The sequence below is a fragment of the Chiloscyllium plagiosum genome, unplaced genomic scaffold (assembly GCF_037043375.1).
Source record: "Chiloscyllium plagiosum isolate Xiang-an unplaced genomic scaffold, Cpla_swu_hap1 HiC_scaffold_26, whole genome shotgun sequence".
Taxonomy (NCBI): Eukaryota; Metazoa; Chordata; class Chondrichthyes; order Orectolobiformes; family Hemiscylliidae; genus Chiloscyllium; species Chiloscyllium plagiosum.
The window spans coordinates 13,419,119-13,446,737 of NW_028270164.1; the positions used below are offsets into that span (position 1 = coordinate 13,419,119).

The 27,619-nt window shown below is 47.7% G+C and overlaps 1 protein-coding gene across 1 annotated transcript in view; it reads left to right on the top strand.

The window, feature by feature from the left end:
- LOC148145083 (Fc receptor-like protein 5) overlaps positions 1-27,619 on the top strand; it is a 172,119-nt gene that overhangs the window by 130,371 nt on the left and 14,129 nt on the right. The window lies entirely within an intron of this gene.

Here is a 27,619-nt window from a genome sequence, read left to right on the forward strand (position 1 = left end):
AGTGTTCTGGAGAATCACTGACAGGGACATTACATTCTTGAGTAGAAAGTGAGGACTGCAGATGCTGGAGATCAGAGTCGAGGGTGTGGTGCTGGAAAAGCACAGCAGGTCAAGCAGCATCCGAGGAGCAGGAGAGTTGACATTTCGGGCAAGAGTCCTTTATCAGGAATGTGGGCCAGGTGACTGAGAAATAGATGAGAGGGAGGTGGGGCTGGGGAGAAGGTAGCTGAGAGTGTGATAGGTAGATAGAGTTGGGGATCACAGTGATAGGAGAGAGAATAGGGAGGAGTGGATAAGTGGGAAGGAAGATGGACTGGTAGGACAGGTCATGAGGGTGATGCTGAGTTGAAGGGGTTGTATCTGGGATAAGGTGGGGGGAGGGGAAATGAGCAAACTGATGAAATCCACATTGATGCTGCATGTCATCTTCTCCTCCTCCATTCTCTCGTGTTATACATTGTTCCCAAACTGAGAGGGTGGAAGGCTGTCTGGTTTCAGCTGGATAATACTGGCCTGTTAGCAGGTGCAGGAACAGTATAGGATGATGTTATTCTGAGTTCCTCACTCACTGAAGAGACACCTCACCCACTGGAATATTACACCAGACTGCAGGGCCACTTGCACCAGGTCCACCCATTTAACCTTATAATCCTCATGTATAACATTGGGCTGACCATTCCAGGACATGTTACTGCAACTTGTTTCATTTGACCTTTATCTGTTGTTCATTTCTGTGGCTGGAAGGTACATTTAGACCAGAAACTGTTCTGTCCATATGTTGATTTGTCAGGACTACAATAGCCACGCCTTGTCTGCACCTGACAGGAGCTAACATAAAGACTGCTTCATCAGATATAAATACCATTACAGGACGTACTACAGAGGATTCTTTCATTTGAACTTTATCTGTTGTTCATGTTAGTAATAAAAAAACTGTAATTTAATTTTCCCACATAATTCCTTTAGCTTTGCTGCTTTAATTTGCTACAATATACTGCAGTGTCACAGGTTAACAGGGGTGGCATGGTGGCTCAGTGGTTAGCACTGCTGCCTCACAGCGCTAGGGACCCGGGTTTGATTCCCACCTCAGGTGACTGTCTGTGTGGAGTTTGCACATTCTCCCCGTGTCTGCTCTAGTTTCCATCCACAATCCAATGATATGCAGGTTAGGTGAATTGGCCATCATAAATTGCCCAGAGCCGGGGTAAATGTAGGGGAGTGAGTCCAGGTAGGTTACACTTCAGAGGGTCAGTGCAGACTTGTTGCACTGAAGGGCCTGTTTCCATACTGTACAGAATCTAATCTAACAAGGGAATATGTACTTGAAATATGAAGCAGTCTTGTTTACTTCAAATTATTTTGTATTTTTTCTGTTTTACACAGTTACGTTGCCTGGGATGTGATACGCTGGGTACTCTTCACTCTCCTGGTGATTTGTTCTGTTTCAGTCACAATGTTTACACGAAAACATGAGGTGAGCATCATGGCCTTTACACGAATGATTTTGAGCACTCTAAGTTCCCCATCAATGAGGTGGCCCTGGGTGGAGGGGTTTCGAAGCAGGTGACACAGTTTGAGAAGAATGGGTTGACCATTTGTGACTGAGATGAGCAGGAATTTCTTCACTCAGAGGGTGATGGTTTGTTGGAATTCTCTGCCCCAGAGAGCTCTGGAGGCTCCAGCCTTGAGTATATTCAAAACAAGATCAATAATGTTCTGGGTAAGAAAGATAGGGAGGGATATGGAATTAGTGCAAGAAAAATGGTATTCAGGTGGAAGATCTGCTCTGATTCAGGTGAATGCTGAAGGAGCCTCGAGGGAGCTGAATGGCCTACTCTGGTCTTACGTCATCTCTCTCCATGATGACGTCATGCTGTTAAATGCTGTCATTGTACCAGCCTCCATCACTTCCTCTGGCACCTCATTTCATACACGCACCCACCATCTGTGTGAAAAAGTTACTCCTCAGGTCATTTTGAAATCTTTTCTCTCTCACCTTCAACCTATGCCCTCTAGTTCTGGACACTCCCAGAGATGAAAAAGACCTTGGCTGTTCACCTTGTCCATGCTCTCGTTTAAACCTTATTGGATAATATAGTCATGTGTCCTAATCTGGAATGAAGACAATGTAATTATCTTTGGGTAGAGATATCAGTGAGTTAGTGTGTATTAGTTTGACTGGACAAAACCTTGTTATCTGTTAAAATAATAAAATACATTTGTTGCTGTTCAAATGAATTGACCTGTTCAGCATTTGTTGATGTGTACAGCTCCCATGCAGATATTAATAAACATATAAACAAAGTAACCTGAATCTTGTCTGATCTAAATTAGAAATACAGCATCAAATCCCTCTTTCTGGGGCTCTCATAGAACATAGGAGGCACCAGCGAACAAAAGGAAATGATATTTTCCCAGGTCAGTGCCATTTTGTCCTTCACATGGGGAGGGTTAGGACCAATAAGGGCTTTGTAATTCTCAAAGACATGAGCTCTTGTGGGAAATTAGGGACATTTGGCTATAGAGAGAGAATGAACAGAAATGGTGAGGTGACAAAAGATCATTGGATCCACAGGGACAACAACATTAAAGAGAGGAAGAAGGATCATTCTGCATCACAGGTAGAGTCTGGTGTTAATTCACAGAAACACCCTACTCCCCATGTCTGTAGCATGTGGAGCACCTTATCGAACCTACTAACACTTCCGAAGAATGGTCAACAGACGTGAATCAGTGACTCTGCTTTCTCTCCACAGGTGTCCCCAGATCTGCTGTGTTTCTCCAGCAATTTGTGTTTTTGTCACAAAAGCACTCAGTTGACACTTCATCCATCCTGACCCAGTTGCTGCACAATAACTGTGTAAAATGACTGACACCCAATTGCAGAGTGGGAGTGGAGTCAGTTATACATATTTTAGGATGATAAGGGGGAGAGGGCTAGTGCAAAGCTCTATGAATTTGAAACCTATTCGGGGCAATTGCATCCACCATGCATTCACTGATTCAGTCCTATCACTGGCATCAAATTACACTTCAACAACAGGTCACTCATTGTCCAGAAATAAACATTACAGGTGATGGCCTCAAGCAATCATTGACTACAACATTGTTCACCCTCGGTGTCTCATTAACGACGTGAATATAATCTGACAAGCTAATTTTAAAGTGCCACTTGGGTTTGGTATTTCTGTAATTCACAGCATGGCAAACAGTGGAAGACAGCAATTCTCAGCTGCCAGGTTCACACACTGTGAGGAGATAGTCTGCAATGTGCAGAGTGCTTGGTGGTGTCGATGACATTTGAATGAGGATACACACTTGAGGCATCCTAATGGAGATATGATATGGACAACATTTCCCCTGAATTTTCAGACACTCTCTCTCTCCCTCACAAACATCATCCCTGTCCATCTCTCCCCCAACCTCCCCTGCTACACACACACACATATATAAGTCTATGGGGTGAACTGCATTTGCAAATCTGTATTTGTAGATACTTTCTATTCCGTTCAAAAAGCACACAATCTATAGGCAGTGAGTTAATGTGATATTTTATCAATTCTTACTTTCAAAATAAAACCAGTCTGACTAGAGATGAGACTCTAACCTCATACCTTTAATACAAGGTCTGAGCTGAGATGTCACTTTTTTATTTTACTGATAAAGCCTTAAGATATATTCGGGTGGTGACTTGAGAGAAATTCTGTGATTTACATATTAATCAATCGAAACCTGCATCCCCATTCTACGTGATTACAGACTTAACAGCAATCTAGGGTTCTCTAATATATTGCATCCATCGTGTGACACTTTGATCTTTTACTTATAGATGCTGTGTCCTATGTATCCTGTCCCACTGGCTACCTGACAAAGGAGTAGTGCTCTGAAAGCTTGTATTTTCAAATAAACCTGTTGGTGTATAATCTGGTGTCGTGTGATTTTCAGCTTTGTCCACCCCAGTCCAACAGCAGCCCCCCCACATCCTGAATCTTCTTGCCAATGGGTCATATCCAGCAGACAGTGAGTACTGAGCCTGAGTCTGAATGACAGTTGTTCACCTCTCCAAGGAGACAGCTAGATGTACGGCTCAGGATTGATAGTGATGGTTGATGCCTCCATCGCCATTGATCCAGTTTAAGGACTGTCTCTGACATACCGACCTGCTGTGTTTGTGCTTGTCTGGGCATTTTCACGACTTCAATAAAATTACACCTGACAATTCTGAAGATTGAAGCCATTGTCTTTATCCCAGCACAATCACCTTTCCTTAGCCACTGACTCCTCCATCTCCCTGTCCAGCAGAGCTCTCATCCACGATGTTGTTAGCTCCACACTGAACTATTCCAACATCATTCCAGCTGGCCTTGAATCTTCCACCATGCATCAACTTACACTCATTTATATCTCTGCTCCAGCTTTACATCTTTGAAGGTGCTATATAAATGCAACTTGCCATATTCACAGACACACAAACAAGGCAAGACTTTGAAAGAAATGAATGTGCTTCTCAGCTCATTGTATTTCAAAAGCTGCAAATCCACCTATCATTATGAAACAATTTGAACACTTATCCCAAATATTACAATCCCAACTAATTTGAATGGAATTGATTAATTTTAAAATTTTATCAAATTAAAATGTAAATCTGGTAAAATAGTTTTCCTCCCCAAATTACTTTATTTCTAAAAATGTTTCTGTCTGCAGAATGCTATGTGTGAATGGCTCATTGTAAATGAACACACATTCAGTTTGGGCCCATTCCATTAAACCCTCAAACAGGTTCATGGTCAATGAGGAATGTAACTGAGAATTATAGAATCCCTACAGTGCAGAAAGAGGCCATTTGGCCCATCTGGTCTGCACCACCCATCTGAAGAGCATCCCACCAGACCCAGAACCCCACTCTGTTCCGATAGCCACACATTTCCCATCGCTAACCCAACTAGCCTGTATTTTCCTGGGCGCCATGACCATTCCACCGAACCTGCACATTGCTGGACAGCAGGAGAAAACACCTCGAGGAAACCCAGGCACACAGACAGTTACCCAAGGTTTAAACCGAACCCAGATCAGTGGGACTGTGAGGCAGCAGTGCGAACCACTGAGCCACTGTGCTGTCCATTTTTGAGATGGTGAGATGTAAAAAACAAGTTTCCACACTTGTTGCATGGTTTGAAGTTCATTGTGTTTTGACACTATAAGAAAAAAGTGTGAATATTATCAAGGGGGGATGTGTAATAGATAGCCATGGATGTACAATGAGACTCAGTGTGAGTTACGTTTGTCTGCAAATTGGAGAGAGCTGTCCTGGCACAGCACTTGCTGGAGGCTAATGTTGTGGGTCCTGGTCCATTTGAAGGACATTGTTGGATGTGGATGGAACAAACAGTGGACAGATGTATCGGGGTCCGGCCTGAGCGGGATGTAGGTTATGAATCACAAAGAGGACAGGTGAAAGGGGAGAGAAGCTTTATCGATTAATCTACAGGGGAGATTCCAAAGGACCAGAAGAAGAGTTATCAATTAAACTGTGCTGTAAACTGGGCCAAAAGGCCCAACAGCACTGATCCTTTTTTTATTGTCCAGGAACTGTGTGACAAATACCACAGGAATATTTCACTAACTGTTATAGCAGGGACATTACACAACTCTTTCAAAGGTTTTCAAAAAACTTGCTAAACATTGAGATTGGCCTCCTCTATCACTGGTAAAACCCCAGAGCCTGTGGGAAAAGCCCATTGTGAAACCACAACCCATACCTGCAGACACTGTAACACCCTCCTGGCACCCATTGCCTACAGCTCAGTAAAGAGGGAGAACTGTGTCACCTGCAATATGTCTGCAGCCACGTTTGCACAGCCACTGACAGAAATGCTCAGTGGAGAGGCTTTCTGGAAAGACAGGGTGGGGGCAGTTTTCTTAGAGCCCACGTCAGTGTTAATCAACAGGATATTGTGGGTGGCACACTCTGAGTCAGTCAAGGCTATACTGAGAGTTTTCAGACCCAGCCCTTTGATCACAATCTCTGGGAAGGAAACCTCCTGGGACAGGCTCATGTCCATGTTGTGGGTGGATCAGTGCACCATTCCAGGGCAAATGGGACATCCATCTGAATGGGGGAGGGGCTTTGTGGTAGCTCCAGGTCCTGCAATTGTTTGTCTCAGCAGAACGGTCTTTTAAAAACTGCTGAGTGACCGTCTACCAGGATATGGCTTTGACACTGAACAAGTCACTTTGCAGGATCCTTGACAACTTGATCAGATATTTTTCACTTTGTTAATAACTGCTGTCTTCACTGTTTCTTCACAGAATCGAATTTTTCAATCTGGTCATATTTTTCCAGCTGATTCTACAGTGTCCATGTCATTCAGGGGCTGGGGGATCTCTGCTCTCTGTTTCTGACACTCAGACACTGGTGACCTGACAGCAGAGGGGTTTCATCCCCATTGGGGTATTAACCCCTAAATGTTTCCAAGTGTTCTCCAGAAGTTTACCCAACGTGTTGTTTCTGTTTCCCAGACAGAGTATTGCGATGGTCCTCGTTGGTTCAGTCTCTGGGTAATGACTCCAGTGACACTCCTTCCATATTAAGGGTTAAGGTGGGGCCACTGCCTTTAGCATTGGGGCTGTGGATGAGCAGGGTTGGTGAAGGGTGTCAGCCCCTTTGATCTTTTCAAAGGTGAAACCCAGCATGGTTCACCAGACTCACTCATCATCAACCATGTCCTGGTGAATACAAAGCCCCATGTCAGTCGGTTCACCAGAGGGATCCTCACCTTGGAACTGAAACTCACTCCCAGTTTTTCTGCCTGAAATCGGCCCCATGACTTATTCACTCGGATCTTGTGGAAATGGAGCAGATGTTGCCCTCATCCTGCACATTCACGAGAGCAGATTCTGATGGAATAATTATTCAGCACTAACAGGAGGTACATTCTGCAAACAGACAAAATATTCAAAACAATTTTATGTTTAGCTGCATGATTATTATTTGCAAAATAATTCTGTATTAGAGAACCATCCAGTTGTCAGGCAACTGCGATTTTTTTATAAACACTGAGCTTGGGTCAACATTTTTCTTAGCACCTGTTTTGATTTCAGAATTTTCTATTTTTTCAGAGAAAATTAATTCAGGTTTTTTGTTAAACAAAACTGATAGGAGAAAAATGTCTTCAGGGTTAAATTTCACCGTCTAGCTCATTGTGGTTTCAGAAGCTGGCTTCCTACATCCTCTTCCTCATGTAATTACTTGTAGACGTTGCATTACACACTAACTTCAATGTGAGAAGCAAGAGCTGAGAGACTGACATCAAGAACTGAACTGATCTTTGAATAAAACAATGTGGACTTTGATTCTCCTCATTTGTTCCATTCCCGGTGAGTGACCATCCGAGTTGTATATTCCGATAATCAATGTTTGTTGAAGTCCACTGTGTGGTTTATACAGTAGAAATATTTGAATATTTGAAAATACATAATTAGATAAATGGAGAGCTTGTGACACAATGGGTAACATTATTATTACTGTTACAATGCTCAGAGTTCGATTCTCACTCCAGTACATTTTGTGAAGAAATGTGTATTCTCACAAAGTCGAAACAGGTTCATTATCAACCTGCAAATCCTTCCAACATACCCAGGGCAGGGAGCACGACTGGGTGAGATTCCAGGTCTGCCTTATCCAATGCAGAATGACACCTCCCACATTACAACAACTGGCTTCAGGCGAGTGACAAGCTGCAGAAAACTGACACAGCATGGACTTTGTCTGCCCCGTGTGTCTCTAAATATGGAAGTCTTTGAAGTTTAAAGGAATAAATATATAAAAAACAACATTATGAAATGTTTTATCTTCAACTGAACATTTTATAATCTTATGTGACAGAGTTCCCAAATACTTGACAACGGCATTATTAATATGAATTAAATGAAAAGGTCAACATAATATTTCTTTTAAGTGAAAAAAGCAGCACAATAACTTTAATTTTGCCAATGTTTTTAATGTTGAATGTACACTGAAAACCGGAGTAGTAATGAGTCCTCAAACAAAACAACTTGAGTTTGCTTTTATTTCTTTTCTATTTGAAGTGCTGTTCATTAAATATTGTTTTCTGAGGGTCTGTTGCTAAAGTAGATGATTGGTTTATATTTTACTTTGCAGAAAAAGCCTTTTTGTTTTCAGTCGTTAACATGAATCAAGTTGTTTACTCACTTTGAATCCCATTGATTTAAACATTTCAATGTAACGCTAAAATTATTGCTCATCATTGCTATTTCTCCATTCATGAGCAAGAAATTTACAAACACTCAAGATTAAAATTCCCAGTGTCGCATTACTCTCGGCTACAACTCAATGAATTCTGTTCCATGAAAACTTCCTGAAACATTTTGTGGCTCTTGCCCACCAACTTCATGTAGAATACTTCACGGACAGAAACCTGAAGCGTGCACCTCTGTGTTCCCACAATTCACTCTATCTACCTCCCACACACACTCTCACTCTCTCTCCCTAACACACACACTCTCTCACTCTCTCCCCCTCACACACGCACTTTCACTCTCTCTCCCTCACTCACACACTTTCTCCCTCTCTCTCCCTCACACACACACTCTCTCCCTCTCTCCCACTCACCCATGTTCTCTCTCACTCTCTCTCCCTCACACACACTCTCTCACTCTCTCCCCTTCACACATGCACTCTCTCCCTCTCTCCCCCTCACACGTTCTCTCTCACCCTCTCTCCCTCGTAGACACACACCCCGTCATTCTCTCTCCCTCACACGCTGACTCTCCCCCTCACACACACTCTTTCACTTTCTCCCCATCACACACACTCTCTCTCCCTCACACATACACACTCTCTCACTTGCTTTCCCTCACACAGTCTCTCTCTTTAGGTCACACACTCTCCCTCACACACTCACTCTCTGTCACACACACTCTCTCACTCTCTCTCCCTCACATACACACTCTCAATCTCTCTCCTTCACACACACACACACACACACCCTGTGGCGTGAATTTGCGTTTGCAAATTTGTATTTGCAGATATACTCTATTTTGTTCAAAAAGCACTCAATCTGCAGGCAGTCAGTCAAAGTGACATTTTATAAATTCCTACTTTGGAAAAAACCCAGTCTGACAGAGACTCTAACCTCATATCTTTAATGCATTGTCTGAGCTGAGATGTCACTTATTTTCAGATATATCGGCGCGGTGACATGATAGAAATTCTGGGATATACATATTAATCAATCGAAACCTGCATCCCCATTCTAAGTGATTAAAGACTTAACAGCAATCTAGGTTTCTCTGATACATTGCATCAGTTGTATGACACTTTCATCTTATAATTGTAAATCCTGTGTCCTATGTATCCTGTCTCACTAGCTACCTGACAAGGGAGCAGTGCTCCAAAAGCTTGTATTTTCAAATAAACATGTTGGACTCATACATAATGTTGTTAGCTCCACACTCAACCAATCCAACACAATCCCAGCTGGCCTTGAATCTTCTAACTGACAATCACCCATATCTCTGCTCATAAGGTGCTATGTAAACGTACTTGCCATATTTGCAAACACACTGACAAGGCAAGGCTTTGAAAGAAGTGAATGTGCTTCTCAGCTCACTGTGCTTAGAGAACTGCAAATTCCCCTATCATTCTGAAACAATTTGAAGTTTTTTCCCAAACATTATAATCCAACTTAATTTGAAAGGAATTGAATAATTATAAACTTGTATCAAATTAAAATTTAAATCTGGTAAAATAGTCTTCCGCCCAAAATGTTTCTGTCTGCAGCAAGCTGTGTGTGAATGGTTCATTGTAAATGAACACACATTCAGTTTGGGCCCATTCCATTAAACCCTCAAACAGGTGCATGGTCAATGAGGAGTGTAACTGAGAATTATAGAATCCCTACAGTGCTGAAAGAGGCCATTTGGCCCATCTGGTCCACACTAGACATCTGAAGAACATCCCACCAGACCCAGACCCCATTCTGTTCCGATAGCCACAAATTTCCCATGGCTAATCCACTGTGCCTGTACATCCCTGGACACTCCGGACAATTAGCATGACCATTCCACAATACCTGTACATTGCTGGAATCCGAGGCAGAACAGGCAAACTGCACACAGACAGTCACCCAAGGCATGAGTTGAAGCCAGATAACTGGGGCTGTGAGGCAGCAGTGCTAACCACTGAGACACTGTGCTGTCCATTTTTGAGAAGTTGAGATGTAAAAAACAAGCTTCCACAGTTGTTGCATGTTTTGATGTTCATGGTCTTTTGACACTATAAGAAAAAAGTGTGAATATTATCAAGGAGGATGTGTGTTAGATACCCATGGATGCACAAAGAGAGTAAGTGTTAGTTGCTTTTGTCTGCAAATTGGAGAGAGAGCTGCCCTGGTACAGCACTTGCTGGAGGCTAATGTTGTGGATCCTGGTCCATTTGAAGGACATTGTTGGACGTGGGTGGAACAAACAGTGGACAGATGTATCGGGGTCCGGCCTGAGCGGGATGTAGGTTATGAATCACAAAGAGGACAGGTGAAAGGGGAGAGAAGCTTTATCGATTAATCTACAGGGGAGATTCCAAAGGACCAGAAGAAGAGTTATTAATTAAACTGTGCTGTAAACTAGAGATAAAGTTCCTACAGTACTGAACATTTTATATTGTCCAGGAACTGTGTGACAAATAGCTCAGGAGACCACAGGAATATTTCACTAACTGTTATAGCAGGGACATTACACAACTCTTCCAAAGGCTTTCGAAAAGCTTGCTAGACACTTGGGATTGGCCTCCTCTGTCACTGGTAAAACCCCAGAGCCTGTGGGGAAAGCCCATTGTGAAACCACAACCCATACCTGCAGACACTGTAACACCCTCCTGGCACCCATTGCCTACAGCTCAGTAAACAGGGAGAACTGTGTCACCTGTAGCAATATGTCTGCAGCCACGTTTGCGCAGCCACTGACGGAAATGTTCAGTGGAGAGGCTTTCTGGAAAGGCAGGGAGGGGGCAGTTTTCTTAGAGCCCACATCAGTGTTAATCAACAGGATATTGTGGGTGGCACACTCTGGGTCATTCAAGACTGTACTGAGAGTTTTCAGACCCAGCCCTTTGATCACAATCTCTGGAAGGAAACCTCCTGGGACAGGCTCATGTCCGTGTTGTGGGTGGATCACTGCACCATTCCAGAGCAAATGGGACATCCATCCGAATGGGGGAGGGGCTTTGTGGCAGCTCCAGGTCCTGCAATTGTTTGTCTCAGAAGAACGGTCTTTTAAAAACTGCTGAGTGACCGTCTACCAGGATATGGCTTTGACACTGAGCAAGTCACTTTACAGGATCCCTGACAATTAGATCAGATATTCTTCACTTTGTTAATAACTGCTGTCTTCACTGTTACATCACAGAATCTAATTTTTCAATCTGGTCCTATTTTCCCAACTGATTCTACAGTGTCCATGTCATTCAGGGGCTGGGGGATCTCTGCTCTCTGTTTCTGACCCTCAGACACTGGTGACCTGACAGTAGAGGGGTTTCATCCCCATTGGGATATTAACCACCAAATGTTTCCAAGTGTTCTCCAGGAGTTTACCCAACGTAAACGACAGAGCATTGCGATGGTCCTCGTCGGTTCAGTCTCTGGGTAATGTAGCTGGGGATGAGCACGGTTGATGAAGGATGTCAGCCCCTTTGACCTGCTCAAAGGTGAAACCCAGCTTGGTTCACCAGACTCACTCATCATCAACCATGTCCTGGTGAATACAAAGCCCCATGTCAGTCGGTTCACCAGAGGGATCCTCACCTTGGAATTGAAGCTCACTCCCAGTTACTCAATCACAGCTCACTTCTCCCTGAATTGTCTCTCTGTTGTTGAGTTCCTTTTTCTGCCTGAAATCGACCCCATGTCTTGTTTACTTGGATCTTGTGGAACTGGAGCAGAGGGTGTCCTTCTTCTGCACATCCAGGAGCTCAGATCCTGACACAATAATTATTCAGTGTGAACTGGAGACATGTTCTGCCTAAGACTCCAAATAGTCTTTGTTAAATCTATTTTTAGTTGTAGGATTAATTTTTGTTGAAGAAACCCTTGTCAAAAAATGTTCATTAAAATTTTCTGACAGAGGTGAATAAGCCAGTTGTTATCATTTGAGATTTCAATATTAATACTGAGCTTGAGTCAAGATTATCCTTAACATCATCCTTAACATTCAGACTCTTTAACTGTCTTGATTTCAGATTTTTCTATTCTTAAAATTAAAAGTAATTTCATTCTTCTGTTAAACATGACTGGTAGTAGATAAGTTTCATCAGGGTTAAATTTCGTCATCTGGCTGACTGTGGTGTCAGAAGGTGGCTTCCTATACCCTCCTCCTTATTTAACTTCTTGTAGACATTGCATTACACACGTACTTCAATGTGAGAAACAACCGCTGAGAGACTGACATCAAGAACTGAACTGATCTTTGACAATAAAACGATGTGAACTTTGATTCTCCTCATTTGTTCCATTCCTGGTGAGTTACCATCTGAGGTATGTATTCAGATAATCAATGTCTATTACAATCTACGGTCTAATTTATACAGACTAGATGTGTAAGTATTTGGAGATATGTAAAAGGCCAAAGGAACATCGTGTGACACAGTGGGTAACATTGTTATTGCTGTGACAAATGCTCACAGTTCGATTCTCACTCCAACACATTTTGCAAAGGATTGTGTATTCTCACAAAGCCAAACAGGTTCATTATCAACCTGCAAATCCTTCCAACATGCCCAGGGCAGGGAGCAGGACTGGGTGAGATCCCAGGTGAGCCATATCCAATGCAGTTTGACACCTGTTAAGACGGACCTGCGGGGTCCCGTCTTTGCGTGTTCTTTTGGAAGGAGAGACTCACACTGGCAACTATGATTAGATGCAGACAGCAGTTTATTCACAGAATCTTAACTGATACAACGAATCTACAGGCATGCATTCGTTGGAGAAGGCGTTCTCCCTTCCCGTTCAAAGTTGACACAATTATACTTCGCGCTGCCTGGAGTCCCCGGTCAGTTCGCCTTCCCCATTGGTCCATTCATCTGCGCGCGCTGGGGATCCGTCCTCCTATTGGCCGCATCGAAGTGCCTGTCCAGCTCCTGCTGTGCTTGACAATGGCTCAGCCATCCCCGGGAGCGGTTCCGATCCCGTATTCAATAGTCCATTGTGTCAAGGGATTACTATGCGTCTGACAGGCTAGCCATTTTCAATAGTTTTTAGTTTAACTAAATTGTCAATTACACTTATCAACTTTAGACTTAAATAGAGCCATTCACACTCACTAGTTACAGGTTCCGATAGAGCAATTCACACTTGTCTAACAGTTACAGATTCCGATCAGTTTCTTTATTAATCCCAAGTTTCGATGGGGCAATTGATACTGGCTGGTATTTACAGGCTCCAAGATTTAATTAACATTATGCATATCCCTTACAAGCTCCAGCAGTCATGCAATCGCCTGCAGCAGCTCGCTTGGCTGTTGTTAACCATTTCAGGGCTGGAAGTGTCACCCTCCCTAGCCCTACATTAAACACCGCAGTGAAATCTCCCCAACATTCCCTCCCTTGGCCTCTACTGAGGCCACACCAACCCATGTAAATAGTAACGAACGTAAGAGGGCCGGAAGGGGGAAAGTAAACCACATAGGGTGCCACGTCTGCTGTCCAAGAAAAGAAGTGCAAATGCCCATCCGCTACGGTGGTGTGTGGTTTGTCTCGTGTTCCCTTGTACAACAAACGAGAAGGTGTAAGGGCATACTGCCCGCAGTCAGGTATACGCCAGCGACCGGAAACCCATTGGAACAGTGTACTGTGCCCCGGCCTTCCTGCCAGCCAGAATGGTTCACCGGCCTGCAGGCCCGTCCAGGCGTCTGATGTGTGTACTGCAGGCCATGTGGTCGGAGGCAATCTCCTCCCAGTGCACAGCGCAATTGCACCTGTGCCAGGCTGACCCGTGCCCGAGGAGAGTCTTCCGCCACTGGACAACCTCCAGTCAGTAACGGACAGCAACCTCCATCCAGGTGCCGCTGAGGACAGAGCCGGGCAGTGGCAACCCGGTCAAAACCCACATAGAGCCTCCGATTGCAGGGTAGTAGTTACTGGTGTGACCAGCAGTTGGATCCCGGGGCATACAGTACTTCTCGGCCCCTGACTGCAGCGTACAGTATAGGTTAAAGTGCTGCCAATGTAGGTGGGCAAAACTAAGACGGAAGGGGTTTATTATATTCTTCGAACAGCAGACGCTACATTGAGGGAGAAGGAATAGTATTGGGTAGAAGTAGGGGAAAAACGAAACCATAAGCACACCTATTGGAGCCCCGTACCCTACGGAAATAGATGACCCTCAAATAGGCCTGTCACCGTGAGCAGTGTGAATTGCCGTACATTAATGATAGTCCCCCGTGTACGGGGAACGGACATGCGCGCAAACTGTAGCATCTGTATCTATCCAAGAGAGAAAAAAATAATCATTATAAACCGCAAGCACCGAGAAAAAAAATCATTATAAACCACAGGCATCGAGAAAAAAATCATTATAAACCGCAAGCATCGAGAAAAAATCATTATAAACCACAAGCTTCGAGAAAAAAAATCATTATAAACCACACGCATCGAGAAAAAAAATCATTATAAACCGCAAGCATCGAAAAAAAATCATTATAAACCACAAGCATCGAGAAAAAAAAAAATCATTATAAACCACACGCATCGAGAAAAAAATCATTATAAACCGCAAGCATCGAGAAAAAAAAAAAAAATCATTATAAACCACACGCATCGAGAAAAAAAATCATTATAAACCACAGGCACCATTAGACAAATCATTATAAACCGCAAGCATCGAGACAAGCAATCACCCCCACGCAGAGGCAATCCGGCTGTCAGCTGGGTAAGCTTTCTAGGATTCAAGTACTCGAATCAGCAGGAGATCCCCGCAGCCCGCCAGCTGTGTAAACATATTAAAGGCACTCGAAAAGTGATTACCTACAACTCTAGCAATTTCACCTCAGGCCGTTGGCTGTGTAAACATCAAGGGCCCTTTGAGGTAAAAGCTGGGTGAGTTTCCGATTTAAACGGACAGATGACACAGCCCTGGGTCTGTGGAGTACAGCACGCACACCCGGATGAAAGTGAGGGAATCGGGCACTAGGGTTACAGGGGAAAGTCGTAGCTAGTCTTGCGACTCAGTACCCGCGGTGCCGCACGTAACATGTGCGAGTTTTGGAGCGTACCCTCTCGCTGGGCAGGTCCAGCTGGAGGCCGGTCTAGCAACACCGCCTGGTATACGGGCGAGGAGGCATCTGTTCCTGATAGGGCACGATCAATAGTGCGTGTTACCAGTGTCCTGATACACGGAATGCAGCAACACCCGCAAGTGACAAGAATAGCTACCGAGATGCACACCCCCATGGCCAGCTGCCCTAGCAGTGTCCCCCATCTCCCAAAAGTGGCGTTCAGCCAGTCGACAACTGGATTCCTTATCCCCGATTGGTGCTTCAGCTCAGCAGCCAGGGCTCGGAGCTTCACCAGGGTCTTAGTGAGTTTGCCATCTGGGCCTGTGTTGTTTGATATGGCTGTACAGCACATGGTCCCAAACAGTGCACAGACACCTCCCTTTTCAGCAAGTAACATGTCCAAGGCCATCCTATTTTGTAAAGTCATGAGGGAGGACTGTGCAAGCTGTTCATGGATGGCGTCAACCGCATCCCGGGTAAGGTTGGTAAGTCTCTGCATATTGTAGTGGAGGAGGTTGATTCTGTTAACGTTTTTATTAACCGTGATCGGGAAAATGGCGGAAAAAAGGGGAAAAGTTTCAAAACCCGCAGCAATCTCATCCACCAGCTTGTATTCGTCGGGGATATTTCTGGCCTGCCCAATAGCATCAATCCAGACCCCATCCGAATTCTTGAAATCCAACAGCGGGTCAACAGCCCGTCTGTGTCGGGTCAGAGAGGCGAGCCCAGGCGGGGGCTCGTGGAGGGTGTAATCTCCCGGGGCCCGCGGGGAGATGAAAAGCGGGATATTGAGGGTGACCAGGACACAGCTTCCTTCCCAATTTAGGGGCAACCAATTGTACAGAATCCGTCCTCCGCAGTACCACCACAAGTCCGCGCGGCTCACCGTTAGTGCTGCCGCTTGGCTTCCTGTAAGCACCCAGGTTCTGCTGCAGCTTGCCCTGTCTACGCTGCCAACTGGATATCCTCGGGTAAGTGGTGTGGGGTTGATGAAGCAGGTGAAGTTTACTAGCGGGTGCACAACGAAGTCAGGAGGGGTAACGTTTGCCGGTGCCATCGGGAAGTACTGTTCCCATGACTTGCACTCCAATGTAGGGTTAGTCTCGGACATTAGTTCGACCCCACAGCCCATGTGGCCGTCCTCAAATGGGGTCCTACTCATTATCAGGCCGGGCCGCCCCCCCGCACAAACCCAGCAGTGGTCGTGGCCTGCCTGCCGAGAAAACTGGACGACTCGATCCAGCCAGGTATTTGTCTCCATGTAGCCAGTGGCAGGTGCGATCCGCCCTCGGGGATCAACCAGCTTAGTCAGCTTGCGCGATTCAAACTCTGTAACTACACCAGGCACAGGCCAGGAGGGGTGATTATCCCGGTCGAGCGGGACCCTCAGCTGGATCTGGGAAGAACCAGGCATCCCCAGGTTTATTCGGATAATCCCCTCCGGGTCCTTCCCCATGACCGCAACCCCAATTGCTAAATAGAGGATTTTCGTGTGGGCTGCACCCGACTGGTCAGATTCGCGCCCCTGTGCCCAGCAGTTGTCACTGGACCACCCGGTCATGATCATGGGATTGGAGAGCCCGGGCTTGACTCGGAGAAGCAAAGGGTTCTTCCGAGCTTGCGAGCCAGAGACTCGCCCTCTCCTGAGGGAGAGTTTTCTGCTAAAGTCCAAGTATTCTGCTCGTATCGGGGTGCTGGTGTAAGCCTGCCCCCACCAAACATCATCCCACGAGGCACACATGCGGCGCGTATGGATGTCTTTCGGATATCCGTAGCATTTGTGCAAGATGTGGGGGGCGCATGAGCAAGGACACATGTATACACTGTAAGCTGTCCACCCCTCCTCTGAGTCAGTCCCCCCACAGTCTATCACATCGCACAGATCGAACTGGAAAGTCTTATCCTGTGCGGGGTCTGCATGTAAAGCAACCGTTGCTCCACATGAATCCCTTGAAACCTGCATGGACAGTCTTACCACTAGGCAGAAACCCAGCCAGTTCAGGAGTCTGTTACTGTCCATCATGTCCCAGTTCCTCGTCGGGCGCGACCTCCGCAACCGGAGTCAGAGTAGTGTTAGGCCTTCCTGACCTGGAGCAGTGAGAGAAATGATGCCAGTTATTGTCCCCCTCCCGGTTCACCCTCAAGGTGTTAGCTGCGACCCCCGTCACTGGGTAGGGGCCATGCCACCGCCCCTCGCCCCAGGTCGTGCGGCCCATCTGTCGGAGATAGACTTTATCCCCCACTCGAAGGGGTCGGGACCTGTCGGGGGTGTCCGGCCGTGCAGCCGTAACCTGGTTGGATATTAGCCGGACCATTTCCCCCAGTACTTGCATGTACTGTGTCATGTCCTGATTCATTATATCCCAATCCGTTTCCCACAGGGGTGATGTTCGGGGGCCAGGCATGGAGCGACCTGTCAGGATTTCATGGGGTGTCAGGAAGGTATCGCCACTCCTTTCCTGCCTCATTGACAGCAAGGCTAGGGGGAGTGCCTGCACCCACGTCAATGCAGTCCCTGCCATGACCTTGGCAATCTTGTCTTTAAGCGTGCGATTGGCCCTCTCTACTAACCCCTGACTCTCAGGGTGGTAGACACTGCCGTAGCGGTGAAGTATCCCGAGAGTAGCCTCCACCCGGGCAAGATGTTCATTTTTAAAATGTGTCCCATTGTCTGTGCAAATCTTTCGGGGGACGCCATAGCGGGGAATCAGTTCCTTCGTGAGCCACTTCACAACAACTTCCCCATCCTCCGCCTTCGTAGGAGTTGCCTCCACCCACCGGGAGAACCTATCCACTGTGACTAGCATGTATCTGTATTTCTCTGGGGTCCTCCATTTGACCCCCATGTCCGTAAAGTCCATGCAGATCTCCTGCCACGGCCCTGTCGGGGTTGGGAACTTTAACATCGGGTGTGGGAGAACTCTCCTGGTGTTGTACTCATTACACACCCTGCACTCAGCCCTCAGGTTCTCTATATGTTCCCGCAGCCGGGGTGCCCACCAGTGGTTCTGGACGGTTCTTACAACTTGGGCAACCCCCACGTGTGTCGGCCCATGTATTTCAGAGAAAAGTGTTGGCAGGAGAGCCCTCGGGGCCACGACCTCTCCTCCCGGGGATCGCCAAAGGGGCTGTTGAGACCCTCCGACCTCCACATACTGTCGGACTGCGCCTTTATTCTCCCATTCCCTGACCTCAGCACTGCTTGCCCGTCCCTGCAGCTCACACAGATGCCTAATGGCATCAACCCTAGCCGCCTCCCCAGGGGAATCACTGCCACCCTCCCTTGGCCCCGGACTCTGCTGGGTGTCTGTCCCTGACCTCAGGGTGACCATCTGCACTGCGAGCTTGGCTGCCCTGTCAGCTGCACCATTTCCCAGCGCTTCCCTGGTACGTAAGGCAGAGTGTCCTTGCACTTTCACTACTGCCACTTCCCTTGGACGATGCACTGCCTGGAGCAACCGTCGCAAACTCTGGTCGTGTTTTACCGGCCTCCCCGTGCTGGTTTTAAAACCACGTCTAACCCATGCTGTGCCCTCTACGTGGACTGCGGTCCATGCATAATTGGAGTCTGTGAAGATGTTAACTCGGTGTCCCTCACTCAGTTCTAATGCCCTTGTCAGGGCTGTTATCTCTGCTAGCTGTGCAGATGCAGGCTGTGGGATTTCCCCAGACTCGATGGTGTCGTATACCCCCCCTGAATCTCTGACCACGGCATACGAGGCTCGTACGCCGTCTGCTTCCCGACGGCTGCTGCCATCGGTGTACAGGTCCCAGTCTGCCTCGGCCAGGGGTTCTGTGTGCAACCCCTTACGTATCCTCCTCTCCTCAGCCACTCTGGCCACACAGTCGTGGGGCTTCAAGGATCCCCCATTTACTCCCACCATCATATTCCTTGTACTCCCCCTATCGGATGCAAACGTAATGTGCGGTGATAGAAGGGCATTCTCAATTCTAACCTGCCGCCCAGCTGAAAAGCTGAATGAGTTGGAGGCCAGAAAGGCTCCTATGCTGTGATCTGTGTGAATAGTCAAGGGATGGCAGAGTACTAGATGGTCAGTGTTGTTGACCGCTTTCGTTACTGCTGCCACAAATCTGGCACAGCCTGGCTGTCCTGTCTCAATGGGCTCTAAACGGCAGCTGTAATACCCCAGCACTCTCCTGCAGCCTCGGTCCTTTTGGTAGAGGACGGCGTTTACTATCCCCCCAGTCTCTGCCACGTCCAGGTGGAAACCTTTCTTATAGTCTGGGTGCGCTAGCGTGGCCGCTGCTCCCAAAGCTTGCTTCACCTCCTTGAACGATTTCTCTCTCTCCGCGTTCCATCGCAATTGACTCTTGAGCCTCTTTGCCCCAACCTCCGTGATCATTTCCCTGAGTGGGGACGTTATATCCACAAAGTTAGGGACGTAGGTGCGAGAATACCCACATAACCCCAGGAAGGCCATCATGTCCTGTACTGTTATAGGGGTGCCATAGGAGAGGATTGCTTCCCTGTGCGCTCTTGAAAGTGTGGTGCCCCCTTTTCCCACTATCCGTCCCATAAAGGATACTGATTTTCGGGCTATCTGGCACTTTTCCCGTTTCACTTTAAAACCGGCTGCCACAAGGGTGTCCAGCAAGGTGCGGACCGCCTCCAAATTCTGGGTGTCAGTTTCACTGGCAATCAACAAATCATCGACATACTGTATGATTGTGGTGCTGGTGGGAAGCGATATCTGTTTAAGTATAGGGGTCAAAGCCGCACTAAACAGGCCTGGGGAGTCTTTGTACCCCTGTGGGAGGCGATTGTATGTGTACCGCTCTCCCTCGAAGGTGAAGGCAAACCACTCCTGACACTCTGGGTGCAGTGGAAGGCAGAAGAAAGCGTTAGCCAGGTCTATGACAGAGAAAAAGCGGCTGGCAGGCGTGAGCGCCTGCAGTGCAACGTAGGGGTCAGGGACCTTCAGGTTTAAAGTCTCCGTGGCTTCATTTATCCTTCGGAGGTCATGGACCATGCGCCACCCTTTACCCATCCCCTTGGAGACGGGAAGGATTGGCGTATTCCAGTGTCCTCCCTTTTCTTTTCTGAGGACCCCCACTTCTAGCAGTCCCCTGATTGTTGGGCGAATCCCTTCCCTCTGTTCTAAAGTGAGAGGATATTGTGTCACCCAGATGCAGCGTTTAACAGAAGGTTTCAGCTGCAGGTGGACTGCCCCGTCCAGTTGGCCAGTGTCCTGTGGGTGTACCGTCCAGAGAACGGGGTCTATATCACGCAGCAGCTGTGCCGCTTTCCAGTGGTCAACATTATCCAGAAGGAGGGACCTGTCCACCGCCATTTTTTCATAAATCCCTTCTTCTAGCACATCGATGGGGCGTCTCTGGAAGCAGCCATCCAGTGACACCTCATCGAGGCCGTCTCCTAATCTTTGGTACTCGCATCGTAGTGCGGCAAGGACCATGGGTCCCAGGTTACGGGCCTTTGATCCAGGTGCTATTGCGAGTGTGACATGCGGGGCCGCCTGTTCCCCTAGCTGGTACCACTCAGCCTGCTCCGGATGCAGGCTGACTGCAGCGGCAATCCCTTCCTTCCCGGCGATGAGATACGTGAGTTTAACCATACCCCTTCTATCCCCCAGGTGGGCGTTGAAGCGGTCATCGTACTCAGGGTCATAATGGGTGACATAATTTAGCGTTACGTGGTAGGGGTTTTTTGGGGGGAGGTACGTCTGGGAGCCTGGAATAGATGGGAGCCAGTTGTCAAATTCCCCCATCAATCCCCTTCCCTCCACCGCGTACAACAGCCGAATCCAATAAATGTCCACAGATGCGACTCGCGAGTCCCCTGAAGTGGGGGCAAGCAGGAATTGTCCCATCCCCCTTAAGCCTGGGGAGGGATCCCCAGGCCAGAGGAATCGCAACCCCTCAGGTGAACAGTGGATGCAGACCCCTAACTTGGTAAGAGCATCCCTCGCCAGCAGGTTAACTGGACACCTCGGGGCCAGGAGTAGGGGCAGAGAGATCTTTTGTCCCCCGATGGTTATTGTTGCTGGCACGGTGTAAGGCTGTTTCTCAACCATCCCCGAGAATCCCACAGTCTCCAGTATCCTGCCCGAGAGGGTCAGGCCCCTTGGCAATTTAGTAATTGTGGAGGCGGATGCCCCTGTGTCAATCAGGAATTGGAAGTTCACCCCACACACCTTCCCTCGAACCATAGGGGGTCTACTAGGAGGTGTCGGTTTGGGGGCCAGGGGACTGCAAGATTCTCGTGGGCACCGTCAGCACTCTTCCTCAGACCACCGGGAGTCGCTGTAGTCTTCATCGGGCCCCACCAGCGCACCCTGTACTACCCCTTGTGTTCCCCTGCCCCGGGCCTGAACCCAACCTCTCCGTTTATTCATATCCCGGGGTCCGTCATTTCTGTCCCGTCTATCCCGTTCCCCGGGACGCAGTCCCGAGCTTTTAGTCACAAACCGATCTCCCCTTCTTTTGTTACATTCGCGGGCGAGATGTCCAATCCCATTGCAGGACCAACATCTCACCCTCTGGTCACAGTTCTGGTAGTAATGGTCAGTACCATTGCATGCCCAACAGTGATCGTGCTGCCGTCCCCCATGGATCCGCCTCTGCGCGTCTGAAGACAGCTGCTGTTGGCTGTCGTGGGCTGACACATGGCCGGCATATTCTGCCCTGTCAGGGCTGGGTCGTGGCAGGGCCTTGCGTGCATTGGGCTGCTGGGAAATGTACATTTGAGCGGCTGGAGGCACAAGCTCCCGCGCGGCGGTCTTCGCCCCCACTTGCTCTAAAATCTTCCCAAACTGTTCTAAGATATGTGTAGTTGTCTTGGCGGCCTGCCCTTCAACTTTCATCTTTTCCGAGGTACGGTGCCTGTTCAGATAGTGATGTACCTGTTTCCTCCATATGTCTTCCTTCATTGAATCCACCCCCACCAGGTCTTTTAATTTGCTCTGCACTGATGCAGGGAGCCCCTCGGTCACCCCCCTCCGGAAATGTGCTATTGCCAAGGGGGAGCTATCTGGCCTTTCACCTGTCCCAGCCTGCCATAGATCCCAGGCCCTCCCCAGGTATTCATGTATGTCCTCCCCGTCCTTTAGTCTGAGGGTCCCCAACGCGTCCAGCGAGAAAGTAGTGGGGAAGCTGTCCCGCAGGGACCGCCAGACTAGATTCCGGTAGAGGTCAAACGAGACAGTTTCATCTGACCTGGAACACCGAGCCAGTCTTTCTGCCCTGATCAGCGCCTCCTCTGCTCTGATGCGTACCATTATGGTTCTAAAATCCGCCAGCGCTAGTTTCTCATGACAGGTCTCCCTCTCAAAAGCCGCTATCCAGGCAGACGCCCCGTTGGCAATCGGAGGAAGCCTCCTGACCAGGGCGTCTAGGTCTGTCCGTGACCAGGGGACATACTTCTCCACCCCCATACTAGTGGCGAGAAGAGGCGCTTGAACGGCCGACATAGTGTCGAGAGTCCCCTGCAGTGGGCCACCGTGGGGCCGTGGGAGTGATGTGTAGGAGCCCTTATCAAAATCCCCAATAATCTCCCCCTCGTCCTCCGAGGAGGTGGTATCTAGCTGGGAGTCATACTCACTCCCTCCCTTCACAAGCTTGCTCTGGAGGCGAGCTCCCGTAACAATTAAAGTGTCCCCTTCCGCAGCCATGGACCTACTGTCCTGCCGGGATTTTTGAATTCCCCGGGGCGCCTGTTCAGCCTTGGCGGACTGGCCATTCATTGAAGCCAATTTGGCATGTCTTCCCAGGGAAGGATTTTTTGGGGCATGGGAGCCATCCCGTCCCAGCACGGGGCAGCAACCCTCCCCTTCTACCTCTATGTCCTGTACTTCCCATCTCTGTGGGATGCCGTCCGGCTGGCCGATCCGACACAGACCGCCCCCTGCCTTTACCATCCCCGTCCCGGCTGCGACCATTTCAGTGAGGGCGCTTAGTTTCTGCTCATGATCATTGAGCACACTCTCCAGTCGTTCTGTTACACGGTCCCGGATCGGGTCCTCATACGCGAAATTTCCCCCTAGAACTTTGACAACAGGGGCCTGTATGGTTGGCCCCTCGCAACGCGGTTGGAGCGGACACAGTGGTGCCCTGGTGTCCGCAAGCGGGGCCGTGGGCGATGCACCGGGGGCGGGTGATCCTGATTGTGGGCTGGTGTAAGGGGGTGGCAGACTTCCCCCGTGGTTGGCACCTCGGGTCGGCACGGCCACAGGAGAAGTGTAAGGTGTAGGGGGGTAAACTGGAGTAGGGTTCAGAGACCACTCAGGCTCACATTCCGGGACAGGACCCTGCTCACCCAATACTGGTGTGTGAATAGGTGAAGTCGGTAAGTGACTTTGGAAGCGTATCAGAAGCTCCCGCAAGTAAACATCTCCATCCTCCTTTTTATTGGAAGATTTGACTAAATTAAAAAACCCTCTCTTGGTATCCCCTTTCCCCTCCCGCAAGAAGGTTTGGACTTTAGCTCGGAAGGCATCAAATTCGCTTGTCATAAAGAAGGGTTGGTCATCTTTAGGGAACCAGTTCTTAACCCGCCACAGCTTGAGACTATTCTCTAGGTTACGGACTTTTCGTTTAGCCTCCATAGCAGTATTATTCTCCCGTAACTGGGTCCTGATTTCCGCCAATACCTCCCCTGTCGGTGGCCGCGAGTCGGGGATTTTCGGGACTGGGGTGGACTCGTCAGTGTATGCATCAGTGGGTAAAGTAACAGCCGCAGTTAAATAGTCTAGCTCCCGGGTAAGACCGTCCGAAACAGTTGGGCCATTAGGGGAACAAACCGGTCTGTATCCCCACTGTGGGGTAAAAGTCACAACCATTTTTGTTTTCCATCCCCGGGAGCTATCAGTGCTCGGGGGTGCCCACCCAGCGGGGGGATTGCCTAGCACAATTGTTTGGAGAGCCGAATAATGTGGTGACCTGTAGAGACCATCCAGAATTTTGATCATTAATGTGGGATTTTTAAATGTTTCCCTCAATCTTGTCAGGATAATTCCCTTTTGTTCTGGTGCTTGGGCAATCACCAGGTCCAACTTTTCCTTATGCAGGGCTACGCTATCCAGCAGTAACTGACTGTGAATAGGCATGTCCCCACCGTCCCTGCAGTGCCACCAGGGCACTCCGGGACATGCTGTCCTGAGGTGAGTCAACTTAGGTGGCCCGAAATTCAGGTCCCCCATGTCGGATCTCCCCTGAAGGGAACCGCTTCAAAAACAGTACGTCTTTCAAAACCTGACCTTCGCGTGGCAGATCTCTGCTCTTAACAACCGGTCTAAGGCAGACGTCTGTACGGTTAAACCCTCTTCAGGAGAAGAGCTCCGACCTCTGTCACCCCGGGTATGTTCGGTGGTCACAACAAATATACAAACCAAAAGTCCGTCAGGTTTAAGTGCTCATTAACATGGATCCAGGAAGTCGAATATGGTCAGCGCTCAGGTAGGAAACGTCAGGTAATCGTCAGGCAGAACTATCTGCAAAATCGGGCAAAACAGATATGCGCTCTGGCTCCGAAAGCCACGCTAGAAATTCACACACTGGGTACAAGTAAATATGCGCTCCGGCTCCGAAAGCCACGCTAGAAATTCACACACTGGGTACAATATATATGCGCTCCGGCTCCGAAAGCCACGCTAGAAATTCACACACTGGGTACAATATATATGCGCTCCGGCTCCGAAAGCCACGCTAGAAATTCACACACTGGGTACAAATATATATGCGCTCCGGCTCCGAAAGCCACGCTAGAAATTCACACACTGGGTACAATATATATGCGCTCCGGCTCCGAAAGCCACGCTAGAAATTCACACACTGGGTACAAATATATATGCGCTCCGGCTCCGAAAGCCACGCTAGAAATTCACACACTGGGTACAAATATATATGCGCTCCGGCTCCGAAAGCCACGCTAGAAATTCACACACTGGGTACAATATATATGCGCTCCGGCTCCGAAAGCCACGCTAGAAATTCACACACTGGGTACAAATATATATGCGCTCCGGCTCCGAAAGCCACGCTAGAAATTCACACTCTGGGTACGTCAAAAGGTTAGTAAAAGCTTACCAGTCAGGACTCTGCGATGCTGCTGTCAAATTGATCAGGTTTTTTGGGTTGGTGAGGGTCGGAGAGCAGACAAGAAACTAACTGAGAGTAAATCTAACTACTGGAAGCCTTGGATTTAACAGGCGCTTCCCCACCTTTAGAAAACTTCGGCCGAAGGTTGTCTGCTCCCTGATCCGCCAACGTTGCCAACTTGCCGTTGTCTCTTTTCCTTCCCGCGTCGGGGTCACCAAATGTTAAGACGGACCTGCGGGGTCCCGTCTTTGCGTGTTCTTTTGGAAGGAGAGACTCACACTGGCAACTATGATTAGATGCAGACAGCAGTTTATTCACAGAATCTTAACTGATACAACGAATCTACAGGCATGCATTCGTTGGAGAAGGCGTTCTCCCTTCCCGTTCAAAGTTGACACAATTATACTTCGCGCTGCCTGGAGTCCCCGGTCAGTTCGCCTTCCCCATTGGTCCATTCATCTGCGCGCGCTGGGGATCCGTCCTCCTATTGGCCGCATCGAAGTGCCTGTCCAGCTCCTGCTGTGCTTGACAATGGCTCAGCCATCCCCGGGAGCGGTTCCGATCCCGTATTCAATAGTCCATTGTGTCAAGGGATTACTATGCGTCTGACAGGCTAGCCATTTTCAATAGTTTTTAGTTTAACTAAATTGTCAATTACACTTATCAACTTTAGACTTAAATAGAGCCATTCACACTCACTAGTTACAGGTTCCGATAGAGCAATTCACACTTGTCTAACAGTTACAGATTCCGATCAGTTTCTTTATTAATCCCAAGTTTCGATGGGGCAATTGATACTGGCTGGTATTTACAGGCTCCAAGATTTAATTAACATTATGCATATCCCTTACAAGCTCCAGCAGTCATGCAATCGCCTGCAGCAGCTCGCTTGGCTGTTGTTAACCATTTCAGGGCTGGAAGTGTCACCCTCCCTAGCCCTACATTAAACACCGCAGTGAAATCTCCCCAACACACCCCTCACATTACAGCAACTGGCTTCAGGAGAGTGACAGGCTGCAGAAAACAGACACAGCATGTGCTTTGCCTGCCCCATGTGTCCCTATGTATGGAAGTCTTTGAAGTTTAAATGAACAAATGTAAAAATATATGAAATACATCACAAAATATTGTATGTTCTACTGAACACATTATAATCTCATGTGACAGAGTTCCCAAATACTTTGGAGCGGCATTATTAATTATGAATGAAATAAAAAGGACAACATAATGTTTCTTTTAAGTGAACACACCAGCATAATAATTTTAAGTTATTCAAAGTTTAGAATATTAATAACACACTGAAACTGGAGGGTAATATGCCCTCAAACTAAACATCTTGAGCTTGCTTTTTTTTATTTTTGAAGTGCTGTTCATTATTAAATGTCTTGTGAGGCTCTGTCACAAAAGTAGGTGGTTGGTTTATATTTCCCTTCCCATAAAAAGCTTTTTATCTTTCAGTCATTAACTTGAATCAAGTTGCTTACTCTCTTTCAATCCCATTGATTCTCACATTACAATGTAACACGGCAATACAATTACAGCCCATCATTGTCATCTCTCCATTTATAATCAAGACATTTTCAAACACTCATGGTTAAAATTCTCAACGTTGCAGTACTCTCGGCTACAACTCCATGAATTCTGTTCCAGGAAAACTTTCTGAAACCTTTTTTTTGGCTGTTGCCCACCAATTTCATGCAGAAAACATCACAGACAGAAACCTGAAGTGTTCATCTCTCTGTTTTCGCAATTCTCTTTTTTTCAAGGCTTCCTTTTTTCCCATGAGGTCTCTGTTTCCTGCCCTTCACCACCTTAAATCATTCACGTGTCTTTTTCCTTTCTTCCCTCCACTCCACCTCTTCACTTACGCTTAATAAAGACATTTCTCTCAGTAATTATTGAAGTAAATTTACCCAGTCATCAACAGGCTGCACCTCTTCCCCACCCAGGACACAATGTGGCAGCAATTTTAACATTTTCTCAGGTACCATCTCTCTGGAATGATCAGTAAATTACATATATTATTTTACTCTCCTTACACTGACAACAATGTGTGATTGCAAATAATCCTGCCTTTACTGCCGTCAAGATCCTGCACATTGATCTCTCTCTCTCCCATCGTGAACCAGCCCCTGCTAAACTTCAGTTCTCTTCCTCTCCAACTTGAGGACTCTCATCATTTTCCTGGGTCACCTGTTATATCTGCCCCTTGAGCCCTGAAAATGCAGCCCCTGAGCCCACCATGAGTCTACACCACACA